The sequence below is a fragment of the Cricetulus griseus genome, chromosome 2 (genome assembly GCF_003668045.3).
Source record: "Cricetulus griseus strain 17A/GY chromosome 2, alternate assembly CriGri-PICRH-1.0, whole genome shotgun sequence".
Taxonomy (NCBI): domain Eukaryota; kingdom Metazoa; phylum Chordata; class Mammalia; order Rodentia; family Cricetidae; genus Cricetulus; species Cricetulus griseus.
The window spans coordinates 445541976-445567425 of NC_048595.1; the positions used below are offsets into that span (position 1 = coordinate 445541976).

Here is a 25450-nt window from a genome sequence, read left to right on the forward strand (position 1 = left end):
TTTCAGCCTCCGGGAAGGTTTTTGTTACCCTCCCTGCCTGTGTTTATGTCTCTTTATTTGCACCTTTTCATTTGTTTTTAATGCTGGTAATCTCAGTCTCAGGACCCAGGGCTGATTTCATGACAGCTGTCCACAGCCAGCACCCACCATTTTCCTGTGCAGAATAATTCCAGTTATTCTTTGTTTCTGTTGACCTGCAGCCTGTTCATACAGTGAGGGAAATGCTGTTTTAACCATCCTGGGTTCTACTTTTACCAGAGCTCATTAACTTCTGATAGATGCTTCTGGACTTTCATAACATATGAAAAATCCAGTCCTTTTAAAAATACATATTGATTTTCCATGAACTGTGTGGCAGAGGGGACTAATATGTACTGAATAATTTGAGGGGGGTCTGGCTCAGAGGCCTTCATGGACCAGGCAAGAAACAGATATTCGAGGTGGAAAGGCAAAGATACAGGAGAAGATAAAGAATCGTGGGGTTTGAGTAACAGTTATGCTGATTTCCATAAATATAAGCAGGTTATTGCTGCTTTTCTTTTCTGTTCTATTGGGACAGGGTTTTGATTAGTTAGCTCAGGCTGACCTTGAACTCTGGAACTCTGGATCATCCTTTGTTTCCCCCCAAGTATGGAGAGTATATTACTGGGCCCAGCAGTTTCTTTTATAAAACACTGTTTCTAGCTGGTTGATTATAAAACACTGTTTCTCACTGGTTGATCATTCTGTGTCAATCTGATCAACTTATTGGTGACATTTAATGTTTCATTTCCTTCCCTCCCTTCCATCCATCCTTCTTTCCATTTTATGTTTAAAGAAGGAAGGTTTTTGTTATTGTAACTTGAGGACATGTCTTATGGAGGAGGCTGCAATACCAAACCTGGCAACTAAGTAATTCCTGGAAAATCTTAACATTTTAACAACTATAATACTCCACTTTATTTAAGACACTTATGATCGATTCACAAAAATCACTTCATAATACTTTCTATTAAATCTGATTCTCTACCAGCATAAAAGACTGGACATTTATAATCCTTACAGGTTTGACCATGAATTTTAAGAACCCCAGTTATATTAATTGCAACATAAATCTGCTAAACTGCAACAAGCACAGTTATTCCCTGCTTGTAACTTTCCTTTAGTTTTTTTTCTTAAAATTTAAAATTTTAAGTTCTTTCAAACGATGCACAGAGACAAATATCGAATGTTTCCTAGGATATGATGTGATGCTTTTGTATACCTACCCACTGTACGTTTACATCAGGGTAAACACACCTGCATCTTCCAACGTGTCTCAGTCTTCTACAGTGAAAGCATTCAACCTTTTCAGTGCATTGCCATCTCAGTCACCCTACTGTGCAACAGCACACCGGAACACCTTACTAATTCTCATGGTATCTGACTGGGGAAACATTTGATTTTTCTCATTTTACAGATGAGAACACTTAAGCTCTGGAAATGTAGAATCAGAGACTTTAAAAGCATATCCTCTGGAGACAAATTTGAAGTTATCCCTCTTTTTGAGCTGATCCCACGGATTCGAAAGCAGTTAGAAACAACTCATTCTTTTATGGTTTTTTTTTTTCCAAGAAATTACTATTTTTGTTAGTTCAAATTAGAAACAAGCCTGCTTCACATGTCAATCCCTTCTCCATCTCCTCCCCTTCTCCACCCCCCTCACCAACCCCCTACCCTATCCCCCTCTGTTCCCCAGGGAGGGTAAGACCCTCCATGGGGGATCCCCAAAGTCTGTCATATCATCCTGGACAGGGCCTAGACTCTCCCCCATGTGTCCAGGCTGAGAGAGCATCCCTCCACATGGAATGGGCTCCCAATGTCCTTTCTTGCACCAGGGCTAAATACTGATTCACTACCAGAAGCCCCATAGAGTGCCAAGGCCGCTTCACTGACATCAGGTTCAGGGATCTGGATCAGTCCCGTGCTGGCCTCCTCGACATCAGTCTGGGGTCCATGTGCTCCCCCTTGTTCAGCTCATCTGTTTCTGTGGGTTTCACCAGCCAGGTCTTGACCTCTTTTCTCAGCACCCCCCTCTCTGCAACTGGATTCCAGCAGTTCAGTTCAGTGTTTGTCTGTGGGTGTCTGCTTCTGCTTCCACCTGCCACTGGATGAAGGCTCTAGGATGGCATATAAGGTAGTCATCAGTCTCATTACAGGGGAAGGGCACGTAGGGTAGCCTCTCCACTATTGCTTAGATTGCCAGATGGTGTCATCCTTGTCGATCTCTGGAAATCTCTCTAGTGCTAGATCTCTCCTCGGACCTACAATGGCTCCCTCTGACATGGTATCTCTCATCCTGCTCTCCTCTATTCTTCCCCCAACTCAACATTTCTGCTCCTCCATTTCCTCTTCTTCCCTCCTCTTCTCCTCCTCTCATTCTGCCAGCTCCCTCTCCCCTACCCTCATGCTCCTAATTAGCACAGGAGATCCTGGCCCTTCCCATTCTCTGGGGTCCATGCATTTTTCTCTAAGAGTCCTTCTTGTTTCCTTGTTTCTTTGGTGAAGAGGATTGTAAGCTGGTAATCCTTTGCTCTATGTCTAAAATTCATATATGAGTGAGTACATACCATGTTTGTCTTTTTGTGTCTGGGTTACCTCACTCAGGATGGTTTCTTCTAGTTCCATCCATTTGCCTGTGAAATTCAAGATCCCATTGCCTTTTTTTCCTGCTGAGTAGTACTCCATTGTGTAAATATACCACATTTTCGCTCTACATTTTTCAGTTGAGGGGCATCTAGGTTGCTTCCAGGTTCTGGCTATTACAAACAATGCTACTATGAACATAGTTGAACATATGTCCTTGTTGTCTGAACATGCATTATTTGGTTATATGCCCAAGAGAGGGATTGCTGGATCTTGAGGTAGACTGATTCTCATTTTCCTGATAAACCGCCATACTGATTTCCAAAGTGGTCTTAACAGTTTGCACTCCCACCAGCAATGGAGGAGTGTTCCTCTTTCTCTACATCCTCTCCAGCATATATTGTCATTGGTGTTATTTATTTTAGCTATTCTGGCAGGTGTAAGATGGTATCTCAGAGTTGTTTTATTTGCATTTCCCTGATGGCTAAGGATATTGAACACTTTAAATATCTTTCAGCCATTTTTGATTCCTCTGTTGAGAATTTTATATTTAGTTCTGAATCCCACTTTTTAATTTCATGGTTTGGTGTTTTGGTGGCTAGCTTCTTGAGTTCATTGTATATTTTGGATATCAGCCCTCTGTCAGATGTGGGGTTGGTGAATATCTTTTTCCATTCTGTGGGCTTTTGTTTTTTTCTTGCCAACTGTGCCCTTTGCCTTACAGAAGCTTGTCAGTTTCAGGAGGTCCCATTTATTAATTGTAGATCTCAATGTCTGTGCTACTGGTGTTATGTTCATGAAGCAGTATCCTATACCAGTTCGTTCAAGGGTACCTCACGCTTTGTCTTCTAGGAGGTTCAGTGTGGCTGAATTTATGTTGATCCATTTAGACTTAAGTTTTGTGCATGACGATAGATATGGATCTATCTGCAATCTTCTACATGTCTGAATCCAGTTATGCCAGCACCATTTGTTGAAGATGCTTTCTTTTTTGCATTGTATAAATTTGGCTTCTTTGTCAAAAATCAGGTGTTCATAGCTGTGTGGGTTAATATCAGGGCTTTCAATTTGATTCCATTGGTCTATATGTCTACTTTTGTTCCAGTACCAAGCTGTTTTCAGGACTATGGCTCTATAATAGAGCTTGAAGTCAGGGAGAAACAATCATTCTTATGGAAGTTATTTTCATGTCCTAGGGAGTATTCTTCTTTATTCTCTCTCTCTTTTTTTTTTAGAAAAAGATTTTATTTTGTATACAGTTATCTGCATGCATGCTTTTACACCAGAAGAGGGCGCCAGATGTCATTACAATGGTTGTGAGCCACCATGTGGTTGCTGGGAATTGAACTCAGGACCTCTGGAAGAACAGTCTGTGCTCTTAACCTCTGAGCCATCTCTCCAGCCCTGACAAAGTAGAGACTAGCCCAGACAAAGCTACTTTTATTCTGGTCAATTCTCCACTTTCACATTGGTGCTAGATCATTTATTTCATGGATTTCAAGGCCCAGGTTCCTAGGTTCTTGGACTTACTGTAACTAAAGGCTCCCTGAGTTTATGTGAATAAATTGTTTGGTTGTGTCCATTTCCATGTTTCTTCAGAGCTGGATGTGAATAGAAGGTTCATAAGATTTTTGAGTATCACCAGTCCCAAAGTCCTAAGAAAATGAAGTCCAAGAATACCTGGTCTAATTAGCTTTCTTCTCCTCTGTGTGATGGCAGAGAAGATGCTGCTGATAAACTACTTAAGAAGACTTCAATTATGAACTGCAAACTCAAAGAATTTTGGCATTTAGAAATTCTTCAAAATATATGCTATGATAAATTTGATTAGTTTTTGAAGAACTTTGTACAATGAGCTTTGATAATATCCACTCCCTCCCACAACTGCTGCCCGATCTGCCCTCTTCCCCTAACCACCTAACTTGTGTTCTCTGTTGTCACCCATCAAGTTCACTTTGTGCTACCCATTATTCATGGATTTGTGGCCTTCCACTGGAGTGTGGTCAAAAGGTAAGATTCTTCTTATCATTTGCCCTGTTTTGGCTCTTTTTAATTTTTTTAAACATAGAGTTATACTCTATCCTCAGCAACTAAACTGACACAGTAGGTTATCTGTGTCTGATAAAGTTGCTGTCTGACTCTTCTCAGTTGAGTCATGTCCTGCCCTTCTTTTGTTTGACCTGTTATTTTTCTCTTACAACCTGCAGAATTCCTAGTAAATGGTTTTAATTTCTTGTGCTTTACTGTATCTTAGCTTACACAGATGGATTCAGCTCATAACTCTAAAATGCTACTTGCATCATGGCCATAACCTATCCTAAGCTCATTTTTGTCCAGGAGTAAAAATGAAGCAAAATTTCAATCACTCATTTTTGCTAATTGTCAGATTCCCAGTTATGTTAGAGGCAGGATGAATATATTGTGTAACACAAGGCTTGGGAATTATCCACAGATTTCTATTTCTATTCATTCCGTACCTTTCATTCCTGGGAAAAATTTCTCATTGGCAATAGTAGTTCTCATGACTCATTTGAAAATAAAAGATTCAATAGCAGTAGAATGAAATTAAATTATTTCTCTCTATCAAATGATACATTTTTGTTATATTTAAATTTAGCTTAACCTCAAAAAGGTTTCTTGAAGGAATTTGTAGAAATTCTACTACAGTTAAAGGGATTGGGGACAGTGAGCTAGACCTCTCTAGGCAAGTAAGAAAAGCCATTTAAAAATTAGCAACAAGGTATATGGATAAAATTAAAAACCATAAACAAACCATTTATTAGTATTTTAGAAGGCTCAACAAATTGATCACTGATAATGAAAGCATCATGCTAAGTCATTATTGCTGGGCATTTGTAACTAGCTCTCGGTATCAGGAGCAAAGATTTAGAACCTAACCAAATGGGTTCCTTTTCCTTAGAACTGTAAGATAGAACTGGAGCAGTACACGGCTTCATAGAGTGTTTTATTTCTCACTGGGTCTGGTAGTTAAAGATATGGTTAAATCTATTTTATTCCCCAGGACATGAGCTTAAGGAAGTGCCTATTTGAGAAGTCAGTGTTGGGGCTTGGCACATAGGCAGTCACCTGTTGAAACTCATGATTGCATAAAGTTTCAGTACAAGGACTTTAAATGATGTTTTTTCCTGAGAAACTGTAACTTTCGTACAGACAGATCTTTGAAACAAACTTGTATGCAACTTACCTTTTGCTTTGATACGTAGGCTTTTACTTAAGTAGTGGAGAAAATGTCTTCCTCTGAAGTTTGGAAGAATTTCCTATGTAAAAACTCTTTACATGTTTGTTTGTTGCTGTGCCTAAGGATGAGCTCTATGGGTCCACAGAACCGCCCCCGTCCCACTGTGCTCCAGTAGGTCACAGATGGCATGGATGTTTGGGTAGTCAACACATAACCCTGGTTCTAGCATGCCACAGTGCAGTAATAGAATGTCCAGCAAGAGTTCCAGTAAGAGTCCAGCATCGACGGTGTACCACATACCAGGGACCACAAACCAGTGATTTTTTGCCATGAACGTTTGCATGTAAAAAGGATTGGATAAAGGAGTTTACTGTGTGACTCACTGTGCCACACTGCAGCTTCCACAGTGAGATTTTCCCTTTCTCCTTTCCCCTTTTTTTTTTCTTAAATTTTATTTTGTTTTATTCTGGGCAATGGTGGAGGGAGATGGGTGGGATTGGGAGGCATGATGTGAAACACAAAAAGTTAAAAAACAAAAAGAAATGTTTACTAGATCAGCAGAAGACTGATTCACTTTCCTTCCTTTTGGTTATGGCAATGCATATGTATATTTCAACATTTTTTGGATAATACTCTTTTTTTGAAGGAAGAAAACAGCTTTCTTAAATTTATTACTTTATTATTTTAAAAACTGATATCTCATATTCTTGTGAAAGACAGTGTTGCTTATCTTTTTGACAAATGCAGCCACATGGTGTTAGAATAGATATTCAGGCTGATGGAAGATAAGAAAATGGAAAGAGTGAAGAATGACTTAATTGGGTATTCCTGGGTGCCTGAAAATTCCCAGTGCAGGACTCTGGCTAACAGTGTCTGGAGACAGCAGTGAAGCTGCATTTTGTCCTTGATTTCACCAGTCTTTCTCTGCTAGATTTCCCCAGGAATGAAGTCTTTAGACTTTCATCTGTTTCTTTTCAAATGAGAGCAGTAGGTGTGCAACATTTGAGCATACAGTGCATTAATTTCTGCTTAGAGGGTGAGAGGAGACGTGGTTTTCTGTTAAACTCTGGTGGTGAGTTGCACAGTAACACAAAGAACTATCATTAAATTATTACTCATAGTGGGATGAGGAAAATTCCTTCCCACTGTAGGAGAGGCACATTCTGATGATATTGATGAGACTGTCACAAAAGCAAAGGTCATGGAGGCTGTGAATTTCCATTGTGTCCAAGCCTGTACACAGCAGGAGCTCTTATAACATTTTTTTCAGAATGAAGAATAAATGAAATGATATCGATGATATAACAATTGTATTTTAATATATTAAACTGATTTTTTCCTTATAAAAGTCACATTTCAAAAAGAGTTAAGCCTTTTTAAGTAAACAAAATATCAAATTGTAGTTAAGCTTATTTTTTTAATCAGATTTGCAGATCTAATCTTTAGGCAGTCAGAAATCAGAACAATTAAATTCATACAGATGAAGGACATTATTTCTTAGATTCTCAGATGTGCAGAGATACATATACTTTCTTTAGGTAGTACGTTATCCTAAAAGCAGCCTTATATAAAGTCACTATCCAATTCAATCAGAGACAATATGCTGACTAGCTCTATCCATGCAATCATGCCATTCTTGTTTTCCCTACAGTGACTAATCTCTATTAGTTATGAACAAAATGGTTTTGATTATCATGAAGAATACTAAAACAAATTAAGAGCATTATGGAATCACTGTGTGTGCCAGAGCTTTCATTCTGCTCACCCAGGTTTGGTTCACCTTTCAGGGAATCAGTGATGAAGGAATTTGACTGAAGTTGACTCTGCCTTAGACATTCCATAGAGTATTTGGATAGGTTATTCAGTACTTTCCCAGCACTAGGAAGCCATGTCGGCTTACTTTGATTGATTTGTATTCACCTAAGCACACAAAGGGCACTGACTTTGGCTTCTGATTCAAGACAGACTCAATTCTGTTGTTTGGGATGGATTACTTCCCTCTTAGCTTTTGTTCTGTGATATGTACATCTATAATGATTCAAGCATTAGAATACAAACTCAAAGTAAACTTGATAATAGACAAAGTAATACATGTGACTGATGGCAAGCTGGGGATAGTCTTCCTTTTCCTTTAATTGCCTTTTACTTCAAACATTCATATACATATTTTTATTATAAACACTTTCAAAAAGCAATATCAGATCTATTTGGTAGAGTTATAATTTCTTGAGCTAAAATGTTTTTTTGGTAAACTTTCTAGATATATACAAGTGTAATAATTCATTTGTGCTATGTTCCTTTTCAGATATTGTACAAACCAAATAAAGAACTCTGTGTTTAGTGGCAATATATTTCAGGACCTACACTTTGAGAGTCAGAGGACACAACAAACTCCTCAGGGGTCCAGTTTTCTTCTTTAGGAAAAAATAGTAAGGGTTAAAAGCTTCTCCCTATGTAATATAAATAATATTGAAGACTGAAAGTACATGTGAAATTTAACATTAACCCTAAGTCACAAAGTTATAATAATTAAGTGACAATAAGATATGCTATCAGCTTCCTCAAAATCAAAACTGTAATATTATGCACCATTTCCAAGAAATCCTTTTTTAAAATAAAAATAATCTTTAGGTGTAATGAACAACTCCCCCACACCATTCCCCCATAGTCCTTTGTTTACTCTTCTCATTCCCATTAACTTCTTTTGTTCTAGAAAATTTCAATTCCTTTTTCACCTAGTTTATCCATATAGAATATTATGTGACTATATAAACTTTAGGAGACACATGAGAGAAAACATTTATCTTATTCAGACTGGCCTTAGTGACTTAACATAACGGTCTCACTTGCATCAATTTTCTCCCAAATGATGCAGATTCATTCTTTATGGCTTAATGAATTCTATTTTATGTGTAAATCATATTTTATTAATTTCTCAGTTGTTGGAGACCTATATTGGCTTTATAACTTAGTTATTATGAAGAGTGTTGCAATAGTCATGATCTCTATCATGTGTTGACTTGGTGTTCTTTGAGTAAATACTCAGGAGTGGTGTAGATATTTCATAGTTTATGTTTTGTTCCTTTTCAAATACTGTGTAAATCAAATAAAGAGCTCTGGATTTGGAGGTAGTACATTTTAGGACCTATGTGTTGAGAGACAAAGGACACATCTGCATACTGAGATGGGGAAATAGTTTTCTAATAAGTTTTGGTGATATTGATGAGGTAATCACAAGACTTGAATATGTAACTTAACAAAGAAAAAGAATCAGTAAAGAAAACCCAAACTGAAATAAAATAAATGAAAAACTCAGATGTCAAACAGAAACTCAGGGCTAAGCCTAAACATACTAAAGGACATGGAAGACAGAACTTCAGGTTTGATGACAAGGTAGGAAAATAGATCAGTAAAAGAAAATGTTAGATCTAAAAAAATAAAGGCACAAAACATTCTGAAAACTTGGGATATTATAAAAAGTTTAAACTTATGAGTAATAGGGGTAGAGGAAGTAGAAGATACTTAGGTCAAATGCACAAATTTTTTTTTCTGACAAAGTCATAGAAGAAAATTTTCCATATATAATATATATATATATATATATATATATATGTGTGAGAGAGAGAGAGAGAGAGAGAGAGAGAGAGAGAGAGAGAGAGAGAAGCCTATCTAGATATAAGCGGCACAGAGAATATGAAGCAGAAGGAGTAGCAGATAAATTCTCCATGTCACAAAATCAAAACATTGAATGTACAGAATAGAGAAAGGGAAAAAGACCAAAGTCACATAAAATGGCCCATTAGAATAATACCTTACTTTTCAATGTGGACTGTAATAGCCAGAAGGGCCTGGACAGATGTTCTACAGGTTCTGAGAGATCACAAACATGACCATACTATTATACCCTGAAAAATATCAATCACAATTAATGAGTAAGGAAAAACATTTCACAATAAAAACAAATGTAGGCAATTTGTGTCCACTAATTCAGCTCTACAGAAGGCAGTAGAAGAAACACTTTAGACTCCAGAGGAGGCTAACTACATTCAAGAAGAATAAAAAATATCAAAGAATATAATCCACATCAAAATTCCAACATGGCTCTTCACATAAATTGAAAAACCATCTGTAATTTCTAACAGAAATGTAAAAGCCCAGGATAGTTAAAACAATTCTGAATAATACAAGAACTTCTAGAGGTACCACCATCTAAGATTTCAAATTGTATTGCAGGACTGTGGTAATAAATACGACACATGATAAATAGAATGGAATTGAAGACCTAGACATAATTCCATACACCTTCAGACACCTAATTTTTTCCAACTTTTTTATTTGAATTAGAAACAGGATTGTTTTACATGACAATTCCAGTTCCCTTCTCCCACCCATCCTTCCTACCCCCCCCCCAACTAAAACCTTATCTGTCACATATCTTTTCTGCTCCCCCTGGATGGTGAGGCCTTCCATAGGGTGTCATCAGTGTCTATTGTATCCTTTGGGATAGGGCCTAGGCCCACCCCCGTGTGTCTTGGCTCAGGGAGTATTCCTCTTTATGGAATGGGCTCCCAAAGTCCACACCTATGCTAGGGATAAATACTGGGCTTCTACAGGAGTTCCCATAGATTTCTGAGGTTTCCTCACAGAAACCCATGTTCTTGGGGTCTGGATCAGTCCCATGCTGGTATTCCAGCTATCAGACTGGGGAGCAAGTGTTCCTGGATGTTCAGGTCAGCTGTTTCTGTGGGTTTCACCAGCCTGGTCTGGACCTCTGTACTCTTCACTGGTCCTTCTCTGCATCTGGGTTCCAGTTCAGTTCGGTGATTAGTTATGGGTGTCTGCTTCTACTTCCACCAGCTGCTGGATGAAGGCTATAGGATGGCATATAAGTCAGTCATCAATCTCATAATCAGGGGAGGGCATTTAAGGTAGCCTCTCCTCCGTTGCTGAGATAGTTAGCTGGCAGACACCTGACTTTTGACAACGAATTCATAAGGTGTCTAGTTAAGGCACTGTCCTCTGCCCCCTTATATGGTGACTCAATAGTTCACACTGTATACATTTGAGGAAGCTTCTGCAGTAGTAGGTTTCCATAGGGCTTCCCCAAAGGCCTTTAAGGTTAGTTATCACTTCCCATACCTTAACCCCACTTTCTCATTATCCCCCCACTTTACCTTCAACTATAGCTTCCACTCTTTTATTTATAGCACTATACTCTATTTTCCCTTCCTTGGAAGTTTCCTTCCTCCCTCAGGTAACCTGGCCTCTGTGGATATGAAACAAACATATCTAAAGCTTAAAAGCTAGCGTCCTCATTTAAGAGAAAACAGGCAATGCTTGTATTTTTGGGTCTGGGTTACCTCATTCGGGATGATTGTTTCTAGCTCGTTCTATTTACTTGTATATTTTATAATTTCATGTCTATTAACAACTGAATAATGTGTAAATTCACCATATTTTCACTATTCATTTATCAGTCAATGGACGTCTAGGCTCTTCTCAATATATGGCTATTATATATAGACAAGAATTGAACATGCATGGACAAGTATCTCTAAAGAAAGGTATGGAGTCCTTTGGTTATGTGTTCAAACTTGACCTTAAGGTAGATTTATTCCAGCTTCCTGAGGAGCATAGTGACTGTACAAGTTTGCACTCCCACCCAGGAAGGCTGCTGAGTTTTGCATCCCACTGCTTTTTTGATAGTGTTTATTGGCTGCAGCAGTCTCCTGCTAGAGACTTTCACGTCTTTTATCTATCAAATCATACCACCTACAAATATGGATGGTTTGAATTCTTCCTTTCTTATTTTTATGCCCCTCATCTCCTCAGTGTGTTATCGCTCTAGGTAAGACTTCAAGAACCATTTTGGATATATTACATAGGTAGGTAGAATGGACATATTTGTTTCAGATTTTAGTGAAAATGCTTTGAATGTCTGTTCATTTATGATGATATTGGCTGTGGGCTTGCCTTTATTATGTTGAGGTATGTCCCTTTCCTCCTAGTCTTCCCTGGCTTTTCATCATGATGGAATGGTGGATTTTGCCAAAGGCTTTTTTTGCATCTAATGAGTTGATCATGTGGTTTTTGTCTTTTAGTCTGCTTATGTGATTGATTGCAGTTATTGATTTATGTATCTCAGTTATCCTTGAATCTCCAGGATAAAGCTAACTTGATCATGGTGGATGATCTTTTTGATGTATTCTTAATTTTGATTTGCAAGTATTTTATTTAGACTTTTGTAGAAAAGTATTGGTTTTTATAATTTTCTCCCTCCTCCCTCCCTCCCTCCCCCTCCCTCCATCCCTCTCTCCCTCCTTCTCTCCCTCCCTCCTTCCCTGCTTACCTGCTTTCTGTCTACACCCCTTATTGATAAATCTCACTGTGTATCCCTGGTTTCCCTGGAACTAGCTATGTAGACCAAGCTGGTCTCAAACTCATAGATAGCCACCTGCCTCTGCCTCATGAGTTCTGTGATTAAAGGCTGAAAAGGAACACAACTGTACACAGAGATATGGTTATTGATGGCACATTATAAATGATAACAATGAGAACAACTCACACATGTAGCTGATAACCAGATTGGCCCTCCGAGAAGCTCAGCCTCAGATGCGTCTGAGACCTGGCCTGAACCCCAAGAGAGGAGGAGTGCCTCCTCTCCTCCCTCTTTATCCTACCCCTCTGTGTACCTGTGTCCATGCCCAAACCGGTATGGTTAGTGGTACAGGTATCCAGGGTCTCTCCCTACAGGCTTGCATCATGATGCCTGGTTATACTTACCTCTTCAAAGATGCCACTTGCATCGATGTGCCATGTGCTTTAATATACACCCCAAACATGTGTCTCCCCGTACCAACCAATAAGCTTCACACTGTGTATCTTAACTTAAATTCCAGAGACACCTTAAATTCCAGAGACACCTGCAATTATGTCAAACACCAAAACGATTTATTTTATACATAACGTCATATTATCAGGTGACTCCTTCTAAGGGTCACCTTTAAGGGTGTCTGTTCTTTGTCCTTCTCATGTACTTCAAATTTCAAAAGAAGTCGGATTTGTGCACATTTCCTGATGGAAATCTGGCACTATGGCTTTCCTTTTGGACTGCTGTGGTGACCTTCAGCTGGTCTCTCTGGGTTCCACTCTACTGTGCAACAATTGGTGTGATCTCTTGAGAGCTGAACCAGATGCTGCACCTCTGTGAGGAAAAGAAGTTAACACAAATGTGAATGTCTCAATGTCTGTATGTGTTTCCTGTGTTTCTTCTTTGGTTCTTTTTTCCCCTATTTGTTTGGCTCTTGTTTTTATTATCAATTTTTTTTTTAGACAGCTACTTGTTTTCTAACAAGAGAGAGAAAGGAAGGGTGTGGGTTTGGGTAGGCAGGAAAGTGGGGGGGAGTTCTTGCAGGACTGGGGGAGGGAAACTAATCAGATACATTGTCTGAAGCAAAATTCACTTTCAATAAAACCAAACAAACACTAATGGAAGCCAGCAATCCCGTTTCCTCATCTAGTAGTATTAAAATAGTATTTTTTCCCGCCAGGTAAACTAGTTGTATGTGATTTGTTCTTTGGTTATCTTCTAAGTCATCCTGTTTTCCATCCTGCCTATTGCCCAACTACTCATTTGCAGCTCTGCAATGGCTCCTTATATGCCTAGACTGGGTTTTGTACCATGATGGGGTGTGTAGCTGTGGGTAGTACCTGGATGCATCTTGGTTTTCTTTTCAATATTGTAGAAATAATAATGGCATATTTCCAGCACTTTGAACAGTGCTGGTGAACATAAATAGTCAGCAACTGGTCTTGGGTGTCAATGTTCACCCTGACATACAGATGCAAAGGTAGATCTACATTAGCCGACTTATTATAAAATGTTGGTGTACATGGTTGTGAGGCTGGGCTGACAAATGTGAAACCTGAGACATAGCTGTCAGAAAAGACAAGTGAGAACTTACATATGTCTATAGCTGCCGTGTACAGAAGGAAGTTCTTTGGGAAAAACATCAGTTAGACTCTTAAGACCTTTCAAGGGATGGGATCACTTTCTTCATTTTCCAGCAAATTATGTGGATATTGTTTATTACATCCACTTGAATGATTATTATCATTAATCATATCTATAAATAGTTGTTTAGCAATGCCTAAATTAGTGTTTGACTGAAATAACTTGGGATTCCACTTTACCAAGATCTACAAAGAAAAACAATTGCAGGGGGTGAGCACTTGCTGGTTCCTGTCTCTGGGAATGACCCATGTACCAGAACTTCCAAAGATAATTTCTCTCTACCCTTGAATTCTCAGTTTGATGTAGATTACCAAGCTTCCCCAAGAATATACAAATGTATCAATAATTCTGCCTTTCAACCTTTGGACATTCTATTCATAAAACTTCTGCTATTCTGCTTTGTTTCTTCTATTACTAGAAAGGGTTAAGAAGCCAGATACTATAATATTCCTTAATTTATGTACCCAACATGAGAACTAAGATATTGTACTTCCTGAATATATATATATATATATATATATATATATACACATATATATATGTATATATATTAAATGAGTTATAGAAACATGTGAAAATAAGAGTTATTATGGTTGTGTATAAGCACAGCTTAGGAGACACATGGAAATGCACACTTAAATGTGAGGCAGGAGAGATGGTGGCTCAACCCTTAAGAAAGTGTGCAGTCTTTGCAGGGCTTCCTTAGCACCCACAATGACATGTAAATCTAATTCCAGGGACTCTGGTGCCCTCTTCTTGTCTCTGAGGGCACACTCATGCAATATTTTTAAGAATAAACCTTAAAAATATTGGAGTGTTTTGTAGATGTAGTCCATTGGGACTGGGCTCCAAAACCCTGCATTCTGATTGGTTGTGTGTGTGTGTGTGTGTTTGTAGTGGTCTCTGTCTTTTGCAGGAGAAGTTTCCTTGATGAGGCATGAGGGCTACACTTCTGTTGGTATAAGGGTGAATAAGGATTGTTTTTAGGCATAGACTGGTTTAGTAAATTAGTGGTTGTACATTTTCCATGTAGATAACCATATCATTAACATGTAGTAGTTAGGGAGGGTTCGAGTACCAGGCATGATTTCCCTTTTGAGTGTGTCTTAAATCCAATTAGAGAGCTGTTGGTCACCACAAAGATATGTGTGCCACTATGTTCCCATTAGTTGTTTCCTTCCTTTGGAAGCTTGTAATAGTGCCTTTTAATACCACAAAAGCTGCTCCTTAGGGAGGGGGCACTGAGGTAAGTTCCAGGGTTCTCAAGGCCTTGTGTCTGCAATGCATGGTGTCTTCAGTTCTAAGAACTTACCTCCCATTTCTGGGTGGTGGGTAACCAAGGGCAGCATCAATAGGCTGTATGGTTTGCAAAGTCTCTTAGATATTCCTGAACAACTTAAAGGAGAGCTTTTCATGTCTAGTATAGGGGTTAGGTGGTCTTTGGATCAGAAGAGATGAGAAAAATTCATTAAAAATATATGTGTATTTATACAATGAACTACATGCATTATGAGTTATTTTAGTAAATTATAGTATGGTTCCTTGTGGCTTTTTCAGATGTCCATATTGTTATTTTACCCCCCTCACTCATTCTCCTGTATTCTTCTTGGAGTAGGTGAGATGGTTCTCCCAAGGGAAGAGAAAATCAATTGGTTGTCCAAAGCAGTCAGCCCTGAAACATACGAATAAGTAATGTTATAGGGACTCAACAGGTTATATTTAGAAATACACATGTATATACATATCCCACATATGTATATAAAAGAAAATGGGGAGAGGTTTATGGGAGATATTGGAGGAAGGAAAGGGAAGGAAGAAAATAATTAAATTATAATCTTAAAAGTACAAACAAAATTAGCTTTGGAATGAAACAAAAATAATGCAAATCAAACCAACCAAACAAACAAGAGTATGGGTTTCATCTTGTTTTTCATTGATTTGAATTTTATGTTTTCTACAATGGCTATAGAATTTTTTAGAAATATAATACTGTAAAAGTACTGACAGTAGCAAGCACTATTCAGGAGAGACCATTCCTCTTTATTTATGCTATAGCCATTAAATGATTCAAGGGAGATTTTGGTTATGAATTTCATTAACTGCAAGCTTTTATGGATAAAGAAACACAAAGAAAAATGAGTGGATGATTATGATATTTAGAGCCATTTATATGTAACATTTAGCAGGTGGCAGTGCGTTATTTTTTTCAAGGTAAAATTTGCAATGGAGAATTTCTTTTAAGATTATAATACAGTTATATAACTTTCTTTTTCCCTTTCTTCACTCCAAACTCTCTCATATATCCCTTTTTGTTTTCTGTCAAATTCATGGTCTCTTTTTAATTAATTGTTGTTGCACAAATGTCTGTATGTGTACACATATATAATTGTTTGGTCTCCATCTGTTACAGAGATGGTTCCTTGATAAAGGGTAAGACCTATACTTATTTTGGGTACAAGGCAGATATCTTGACTGTAGTTAGGGATTATGTTGGATTAGCAAAGTGGTTGCTATGTGTTCCCCTCCAAGATCCATGACTACAATAGGCCCAATTATTGACTTGGCTTCCCATACCAAGCATGATTTCTCTTGAATCCAATTAGAGAGCTGTTGGTTACTAGCAAGGCATGAAACCTCAAGGTTCAGGGACGTTCTTGTCAAGAGTCCACTTAGGGATTTGGATGCAGTTCAGTAGTAGAATGCTTGCTTATGCATAGGCGTGGGTTTGACTCCCAGGAACTGCTAGAAAATAATTTGTAAAAACAGTAGTGTGAAAACTTGCTTTACATGACAATCCCAGTTCCCTTCTCCCTTCTGTTGTCCCCTACCACCCCATTCTGTTTCTAATTCAAATAAAAAAATAAAAAAAGATGATGAAGTTAATAAACCATTACATTATAGTCTGAGAAGTCTGCTATATGAATGAATACCATGCAGAGAAAATGAAACACCTACAGTCTACATTAACCAATAAGAAAGCCCATTTCTTCTCCATGACAAACCCAAGTATACATAGAACTAACGGTAAGGCCACTGTTGAACAAATTACTAAATTTTACATCATCTGCTATACCACCAGACCTCTTACCAGCTGACTCCCACTTATTCAAACAGGCTGGACCTGATAACATTTTTTAAAGGAAAATGCTTCCATAACACACACACACACACACACACACACACACACACACACACACACACCACAGAGAGAGAGAGAGAGAGAGAGAGAGAGAGAGAGAGAGAGAGAGAGAGAGAGAGAGAGAGAATGGATTTTTATGCTACAGAAATGAACAAGCTTATATCTCATTGGCAAAAAAAAAAATGTGTTGGTTCCAATGGTTCCTGTTTTGGTTAATAAAGACGCGTTTGAGCCTAAAAGAAAAGTTGCCAAAGAAGAGCAGTGTGTTTCAATGCCATCCAGCTGTCAGTTGAGCTCTTCCAGGCTTTAGTCAGACATAAGAGTAATATAAGGTATTCTACTGAAAGACAAATACAGTGAATACCAGTAATCAACATGGTAAAGTAACAATAGGGAAAGAAGACTAAACAGAAAATGAGGAGAAAGAAAGGACAAAGAACAGAATAGTCAGATGCATAGGATGAAAACTAAATGAAAATTCTTTTCTGTGAATAAGATTGCCCAAGTCTGTCCCCTAGCAACACTGTGATGTACAATTTTTGAAACTATAATTTCAACACACAACACATATTTGCACACACACACACACACACACACACACACACACACACACACACACACACTTGTTCATGCATGAGTATGTTCAATTTGTTCTGAGCAAGAATTAACATTCTCTATCAGCCCAAGTTGCTGTGTTTCTTCTCCTCTAGATGGCTTGAGTTCTGAGTGTGGTAACACAAATAACTGCACTGGGGAGCTCCTTCCCGGAGCCCCTTCCCTCCTTGTAAAGACAGACAGACATCTTAGGCAACTTCTTTGCTCCCTTAGCCTGGACCCTGGGATCACTGTGTGATCTCATGGCTTTGTGGTAGGCCGGGTCTCCTGCCTATGTGCTCTATCTACCCACTGGGTCCATGAAGTCTGACCATTTTTATGGAACCCAGAAGATCTCCAGCTACTCTATCCTTTCTTTCACAGGAAGTTTGTTTTGGAGTTGTTGCTCCATCAGTGTTTGAGGAGGGAAAGAATCAAAATCTTCCAACTCTACCTGGTTACCGGGTTCAGTCTTGGTCTAGTTTTGTTCAAAGAGGCTTCTGTAAATAAATCCATTTACTTCATTTTTGTTTATTTTTTATGCAGTGAATATTTTCTTTTAATGATTAAGTATGAAAGTTAACTAGGGCCTTTTATTTTACCCCGTGAGATGTTTGAAATTAGGCAAAGCAATTCAGGTGATAGTTGACTATGTTAGTAAGTACATCGACTTGACAAATAAATACAGACAACTTATGTAATTCTGTGAGAAATACAGCAGTGTGAGTTAATGCAAAGTATAGATAAATAACACAAATAATCTTATCAACACATATCCTGATGATTTGTAGTATACAGTCAAAATCATATAAAATATTTATTCTATTGAATCTATTCTTTTAATGAGGTAGTTGTCCTTGAAAATACACAAGTAACAAGGTCCATATTTTAATCACACTCTTTAGCTTTTCTGTACAAATCTCATCCATATGTGCCTGCACTCTCTACTCCCAAATGAATGTTGAATAATTATAGGCCAATGCCACACTTGTACTACAAACAACTCTACAAGTGGCAGAATCTGTGTCTAATTTCCAAGCACTGACAATTCTGCAAGTCACAACCAAATGTTGTTGTCTGCCTCCATTCTTTCTGGTTTAATATTTGTTGACTCCTTGGACACTGTGCTAACAACTTCCCATGGTGTATTTAAGAAAACTAGCGTTGGAGATTATACTTGTTTTGCATGTTCCTATTCACACAGCTGGCAGCCACAAGAAGACAAATTTTAGGGAACATTCCTTCTTTATTTAATTCCTTCTGCAGGTGTCATTTCTGTGTTTTAGCCATCTGGTGCTCTGCAGAGTAGAATTTCAATAACAACTATTTAGTCAGTCATACATGCTAAGTAAAAATCCCCTCCAGATAACGGTATTAAAATGCTCAACAAGACAAGTACATTTTATATTTATTTGTTTTTACCTTGAGAGAGAGGTGTGATTTGAAAGCACTATGCCTGTTTAGTAGGCCTTGTTGGAAAGGATACATAAGAAATAGTACTAATATTTAGCTTTCTTCCCCATAACATAACCTCAGTGAAAAACTGCCTGTTCTATAGGAGTAGCAGACTTCAGATTCAATATATTGCTACTTCCTCTGCCCTTTTCTTGAAAAGGCTTAGTGGGTGGAAACAACATATATAAAAAAGAATTTTTAATCTTTTCCTATCATAAGATCCTAGAGTATGACTTGAGGTGAGAAGATAGATAGCTTTTTCCCTCTTTAGTGAGACAGGGCCTTAGTATGTATTCTACACTAGTCACAAACTCATGACACTTACTATCCAGCCTTCAAAGATAGGCTCTTTTTTTCTTTAAAGAGTTTATTTTGGCTTTATGCTCTCAGAGGGTTAGAGTCCACAATGGTAGAGTAGAGGTAATAGGTGTCAGGTAGTCAGATAAGTATCTGAGAGCTCATATCTTGGACTATAAATGGGAAGTAGAGAACTAACACAAAATGACATGAGTCTTTTGAAACTTCCAACCCTACCATGTGAAATACCTCCTCCAGCAACAGCACACCTCCTACTCCTCCCCAGACAACTACCAATTGGGGTCCAAGTATTCAAATGTCCAAGACTTATAGGGGACATTTTACTCAAACAGACACACTTTCTGAATTTAAAATTTTGAATTTAAACCTATAATGTAAAATAGGTCCATTTCAAAACATAATAAGGGAGGTATCAAAGCTTCTATCTGATCTTCTTTTTTTGTAAAAAAAAGGGATTTCTTTACATATGGTTAATAGATGGGAACATCTGGGTTCAGATATTGGGTTCACCCCACTGCTCTTTCTTCTACACAATTGTGCAAGATATTAGCTCCAGAAAAATCTGGAGGAAGAAGTATGAACTTGTTATTATAAAAATTCAATATGGCAAATATGAACATGCAGTTGGAGTTACTTTAACCTACTTCTGTCCGTGTTTCACCATCTGCACACAGCCCATCAGCTAATATAACATCTGATAAGCTATGACATGGAAAGTACTTTTTTCTGATCCTCTTTGAGTGTATTTTAACATTATTTGTAACATTCACTGAAATAATTCTCTGTGAAAAATTTAAAGATGTTAATTTTTACATGTCTGTGTGTCTGTATACAAATGTTCACATGGTTGCCTGTGGAGACCAGAAGGTGTCAGAGTCCCTGCTCTGTCCTGATTCATGTGAAGTATAACAGAGGTCGTTGTTATACAACCCCTAAAGGAGGTTGCAGCCTTTAACTTCATTAGTGAACACTTGGTACATCAAGTATGTCTTTCCTGTGGTTCCTCAGAAGTCCCAGTTAGAATTGCAGAAATAAGTAGTGGTAAGTGAGGACTTCCAGTAGGATGTGCAGGCCCTCAGATTGTAGCATTGCTGTTCCCAGCAGGAAGTATAAGTGAGGACTATCTGTAGAGTAAAAAGGCACAGGTGTTCGGGCCCCAGAGATGGTGGGTGGTGTTAGGGCCCCAGAGATGGTGGGTGGTGTTAGGGCCCCAGAGATGGTGGGCGTATGTGTGAGCAAGCAAGGGACTTCCCACAGGCTCTCAGATGGCAGTTTTCTTCTTAGGAATTCTGAGAGGCGGAAAGATATTATTTCTGGTATTGAAAAATTACAGTTGTCCTCTGTATTTAGAGGCTCTACAATTTGCTTAAAAAGTCTTTTAACTTAAAAATTTGTTGAGAATTTCAAACATACATACTGGTTTACTTCTTTTATCTAATCTTGGATGTTTTATTCACACCTTTCCCATAAATATAAAAGTAATTTGTAGCTTAGCCTAGTCTACAATGAAGGGGGTCATGTGCCTTCATGGGCTTTTAGAGATCTTCCTCGTAGAAACAATATGAGGTTTAAAAAACCTTCTATTCAACATACTACAGGCAGTAAGCAATTAGAAAATGATGCCCAAACAACTCTTCTTTCGGGAGACCAGAAGTGAATTTGCTGTATGAAAGTACTTAGAAGGGTCAAGAATTCTTGGGACCAATTCCTACTCTTACATTTAATTAGTTATTTGGGTATTCTCATTGGTAATTTGAAAAATAGTCTTAACAAATTCCATGTTCTGTACTGGATTCTCCTTTTCTAGGTTTCACTCTGTGACTTGCTTTAGGTGATAGGTTATCAAATGTTCAAGCTGAGTCCCATGAAGTATAACTCATTGGGACGTTTATTCTTGATCTTCTTGAGAACTTGTAGCCATCACAATTAGTAAAGTTTGGGTTATGCTGCCTGTGGTGGTTTGAAAGACCACCCGCCCCCGGAGGCTCATAGGGAGCCATTGGGAGTGGCACTGTTAAGAGATGTGGTCTTCAAAGGACAATCCAGGCAATGGTGGAGAGGATAACCTAAACACCCTTCCCCTAAAATGAGATTGATGACTACTTTTTATGCCATCCTAGAGCCCTCATCCAGTGGCTGATGGAAGCAGAGGCAGACACCCACAGATATACACTGATCTGAACTCTGGAACTTAGTTGCAGAGAGGGAGGAATGAAGAGTGAAGGGGTCGGTACTAGGCTGGTGAAACCCACAGAAACAGCTGGCCTGAACAAGGCTGAGCACATCGACCCCAGATGCTGTCTGGGGCCAGTACAGGACTGATCCAGGCCCCTGAACATGTATGTCAATGAGGAGGTCTCTGCACTCTAGGGGGCCCCTGGTAGTGGATTAGTATTTTTCCCTGGTGTAAGAAGGGACTTTGAGAGCCCATCCCACTCTTGCCCTGGACACATGGGGAAGGGCCTAGGCCCAGTCCAGGAAGATGTGGTGGACTGTGCAGAGCCCCTGTTGAGGGCCCTACCCTGCCTGGGGAGAGGAGGGTGGATGGGGTGGGGAGTAGGTTGGGGGTGGGGGAGGAGGGCTGAGGGTGAGGAGAGGGAGAGGGAGAGGCAGAAGGGATTGACATGTGAAACAAGCTTGTTCCTAATTTGAACTAATAAAAAAAGAAAAAAGAAGAAAATTATTTTAACCAAAAAAAAAAAAAAAAAGATGTGGCCTTATTGGAGTAGGTGTACCACTAGGAATGGCTTTAAGGTTTTAAATGCTCAAGCCAGGCCCAGGGCCTTTCTCTTCTTGCTGCCTGCAGATCTGGCTGTAGAACCTACAAGCTCCTTCTCCAGCACCATGTCTGCCTGCATGCTACCATGCTTCCTGCCATCATGACTAAATGGACTAAACCTCTTACCTGTAAGTCAGCCCCAATGAAATGTTTTCCTTTATGAGTTGCCATGGTCATGGTGCCTCTTCACAGCAATGAAACCTTAACTAAGACAAATTTCCCGAGTCATCCAGTCAGCACCAGGTAATACTTAGAGGTAAGTTACACACTTACCAGTGAGGCCATGTGCTGTATTTTCTGGTCTCAGCCAAGACAATCTAGAAGAACCACCCAACTGATCACAATACCATAAAAAATCACTTTTCTGTTCTAAAACCCTTAGTTTGAGAGTGCTTCTTTTGCAGCAAATACTAGGTGCTACTACAAAATTTATTTATTTTTGGTGAGTCTCAAAATCTTAAGCATATTGATCTTAATTTTTTTCTGCAGTGGATGAGATATTTCTCTAAGTTTAAGTTCTCCTGAAACCTCAGAATGGGAACTTTATTTGTACATAAGGCTTTTGAAGGTGCAATTACAGCAAGGGCCAACCTGACATTGTACTGCGTTTGAATGAGTCTTAAACATATTGACAGTTTTTGTTCAGAGACAGAAAAGGACACAGAATATACAGGACGGAAGAGAAGGTAGGAAGCAGGAAAGGGAGGAATGTTGGAGCTTGCTGACTGTCAGTGTGGGTCTAGGTGCAGCAAATAAACCCTATTTCCAGGGTATAGCGAGAAACCCTATTTTCAGGGAATAATGTGAAGTGTGATAGAGCAGAACACCCAAGATCCTCTTCTGGCTTATCTACATGTGTATGCATTGGTACACCTGCACATACATCACACACACACACACACACACACACACACACACACACACACACACCTAGATTGGTGATACCTTTAATCCCAGCATTGGGGAAGCAGAGATAGGAAGATCCCTGGAGTCTGCTGGTCATACAGTCTAGAAGAATCAGGAATCTCAGGGTTCAGTGTCTCAAAAAGTAAGATGGAGACCTGTGATGGTTAGTGTTGACTGTCAGTCTAATAGGATTGGGAAGGACTTCAGAGGCAAATGTCCAAGTACAACCTGGATGGATTTCCTTGGTTATGTTATCCTCTGGAATGTGTGTCAGGCATCATCTTGATTAAAATATGAAGACTCACTCTAAAGGCTGGAGCATCATTCCCTGGCTTGTGCACTGGGCTGCAAAAAAAGGAGAAAGCTAGTCAAACACAGACATTCATCTCTCTCCACTTCTGGACTGGGGGCATAATGTGAATTGCTGCCTCACACTTCCACAACCAAAACTTCCTTCCACAATTGACTGTTTCTGGAACTATGAGACCAAACAAGCCCTTCTTTCCTTGATTTGCTATTGTCAGATTTTGTTACAGTATGGAGAAAAGTAACTAAGACAGGAGTCATTAAAGAAGAAGTCCATGCTAATGGTTGGCCTCCATGTACCCCTCCCTGGGCAATTGCACACACATTAGAAAATATTATATGATGTTTTAAGTATTTATAGAACAAAAAGAGCATAGCTGCTCTGGCACTAGAAGCCCCTTCCAGAGCCCTTTGCACCAACTCACTGGTGATGCCCCTCTACTTTTCTGCATTCTTGATTTCTGTCAAGGGCAGCTCAGGGCAAGGCAGAAGGAGAGCAATGGAGAAAAAGTAGAAAAGTGAACACAGGCTGCAACAACTAAGAACACTACTTTTCAAACCGGCTCCCTTTGACCTTTAGAACAGAGCAATTCAGAGTTGTGTACATAGATGCCTCTACAACTTTCCAAGGTTCACTCTGTCTGTTCCCAGGAGTTCTGCCTTTTTGAGCAGCTTCTCTGAAGACACACATTGCACTTGCATGTGAAATCACATCTTGGTAAGTAACTGAACACACAGAATAAGGCATCTTGTTTCTTTCTTTTTTCTCCATTTTTTTATTTAAATTAGAAACAAGATTGTTTTACATGTCAATCCCCATTCCCTCTCTCTCCCCACCTCCCCTGCCCCCCCCCACTAACACTCTACCTATTCCATACCCTTTCTGCTCCCCAGGGAATGTGAGGTCTTCCATGGGGAATCTTCATAGTCTGTCATATACTTTGGGATAGGGCCTAGACCGTCCCCTGTGTGTCTAGGCTGAGGAAATATCCTTCTGTGTGGAATGGGCTCCCAAAGTCCATTCCTATGCTAGGGATAAGTACTGATCAACTACAAGAGGCACCATAGATTTCAGAGGCCTTCTCACTGACTCCCACGTTCATGGTGTCTGGATCAGTCCCATGCTGGTGTCTCCCCCCCCCCCCCGCCCCCCGTTGCTCAGATCAGCTGTTTCTGTGGGTTTTGCCAGAATGGTTTGGACCTCTTTGCTCAGTTCAGTTCAGTTCACTTCAGTGTTTAGTTGTGGTGTCTGCTTCTACTTATTCACCAAGGCATCTCGTTTTTACACGCAGGAAAACAAGTGTCCCCAAGATACAGTGATAGAGATTTCACAATTGCTTCGTGATAGCTTATGGAAATTCATGGTTATTTTAGGCACTGGTCAAAAGTGTCAAATAGGATGTGGGTAATTCACTAGAGAACACTGTATTTTATCCTATTGTCTTCCTCAAACTTTGTAACCAGGTATATTTTTATTTTCAGCACCTTTATGTCTATAGCATTACTAACACTGTGAGAAGATGGAAGGATATATTTGGATTAGCATGTATATAATATTTTTCTTTTTATGGATCACTTTAGAAAAGTTTATATTTGTTTTATTTTTCCTGGTCATGTATAATAGCTTGTATTCTGATATTTGTATTTTGTAACTACATTACTGAAATGCAGGTAGTGACCAAATAACTGGTGTATAATTAGTAGAAAATTAGTAGAGAAGCTGTGATTAATCTTATGTGTATTTTAGGATTACTGTACTGAGCATGGGATCTTGTTCAAGTCTACCAGACTGAATAATCAGTAATAATAACAAGTATTGTAATAATTATAATCAGATAGGCTGGTTACATTTCTGGCCAGTTTAGAAGTGAATTTTTATATCAGCAGTCAGCAAGGCTAAGATTAACAAGCCTTGACCACATTTCAGAATGGTCAGGTCAGATATACTCTGAGTGACAATATACACCCAGTATATAGTGTAGAATATTATAATACCTTTTTTTTTCCTGGGCTTCAGACTTACTATTCGATGGTCTAATATATTGTGCATCTGATAGATTTCCTAAAAATCAACCTGTTCACACTGTCACTTAGATGGGTGGTGGTGGCACACAGCTTTAATCTTGGTGCTCAGGA

General features: G+C 39.0%; 1 long non-coding RNA gene across 20 annotated transcripts in view; it reads right to left on the minus strand.

Annotated features, from left to right (window-relative positions):
- Positions 1 to 12732: 12732 nt before the first annotated feature.
- LOC103161041 overlaps positions 12733 to 25450 on the minus strand; it is a 114913-nt gene continuing 102195 nt past the window's right edge. For 17 of the 20 annotated variants that reach the window (XR_003481627.2, XR_003481636.2, XR_003481624.2 and 14 more), the window contains 4 exons: positions 23048 to 23353; positions 16392 to 16559; positions 15130 to 15489; positions 12733 to 13007 (listed from right to left, as the gene is read on the minus strand). This is a non-coding gene — a long non-coding RNA (uncharacterized LOC103161041). The remainder of the gene's footprint in view (positions 13008 to 15129; positions 15490 to 16391; positions 16560 to 23047; positions 23354 to 25450) is intronic. The other 3 variants (XR_003481626.2, XR_004768751.1, XR_003481625.2) reach the window with 3 other exon arrangements.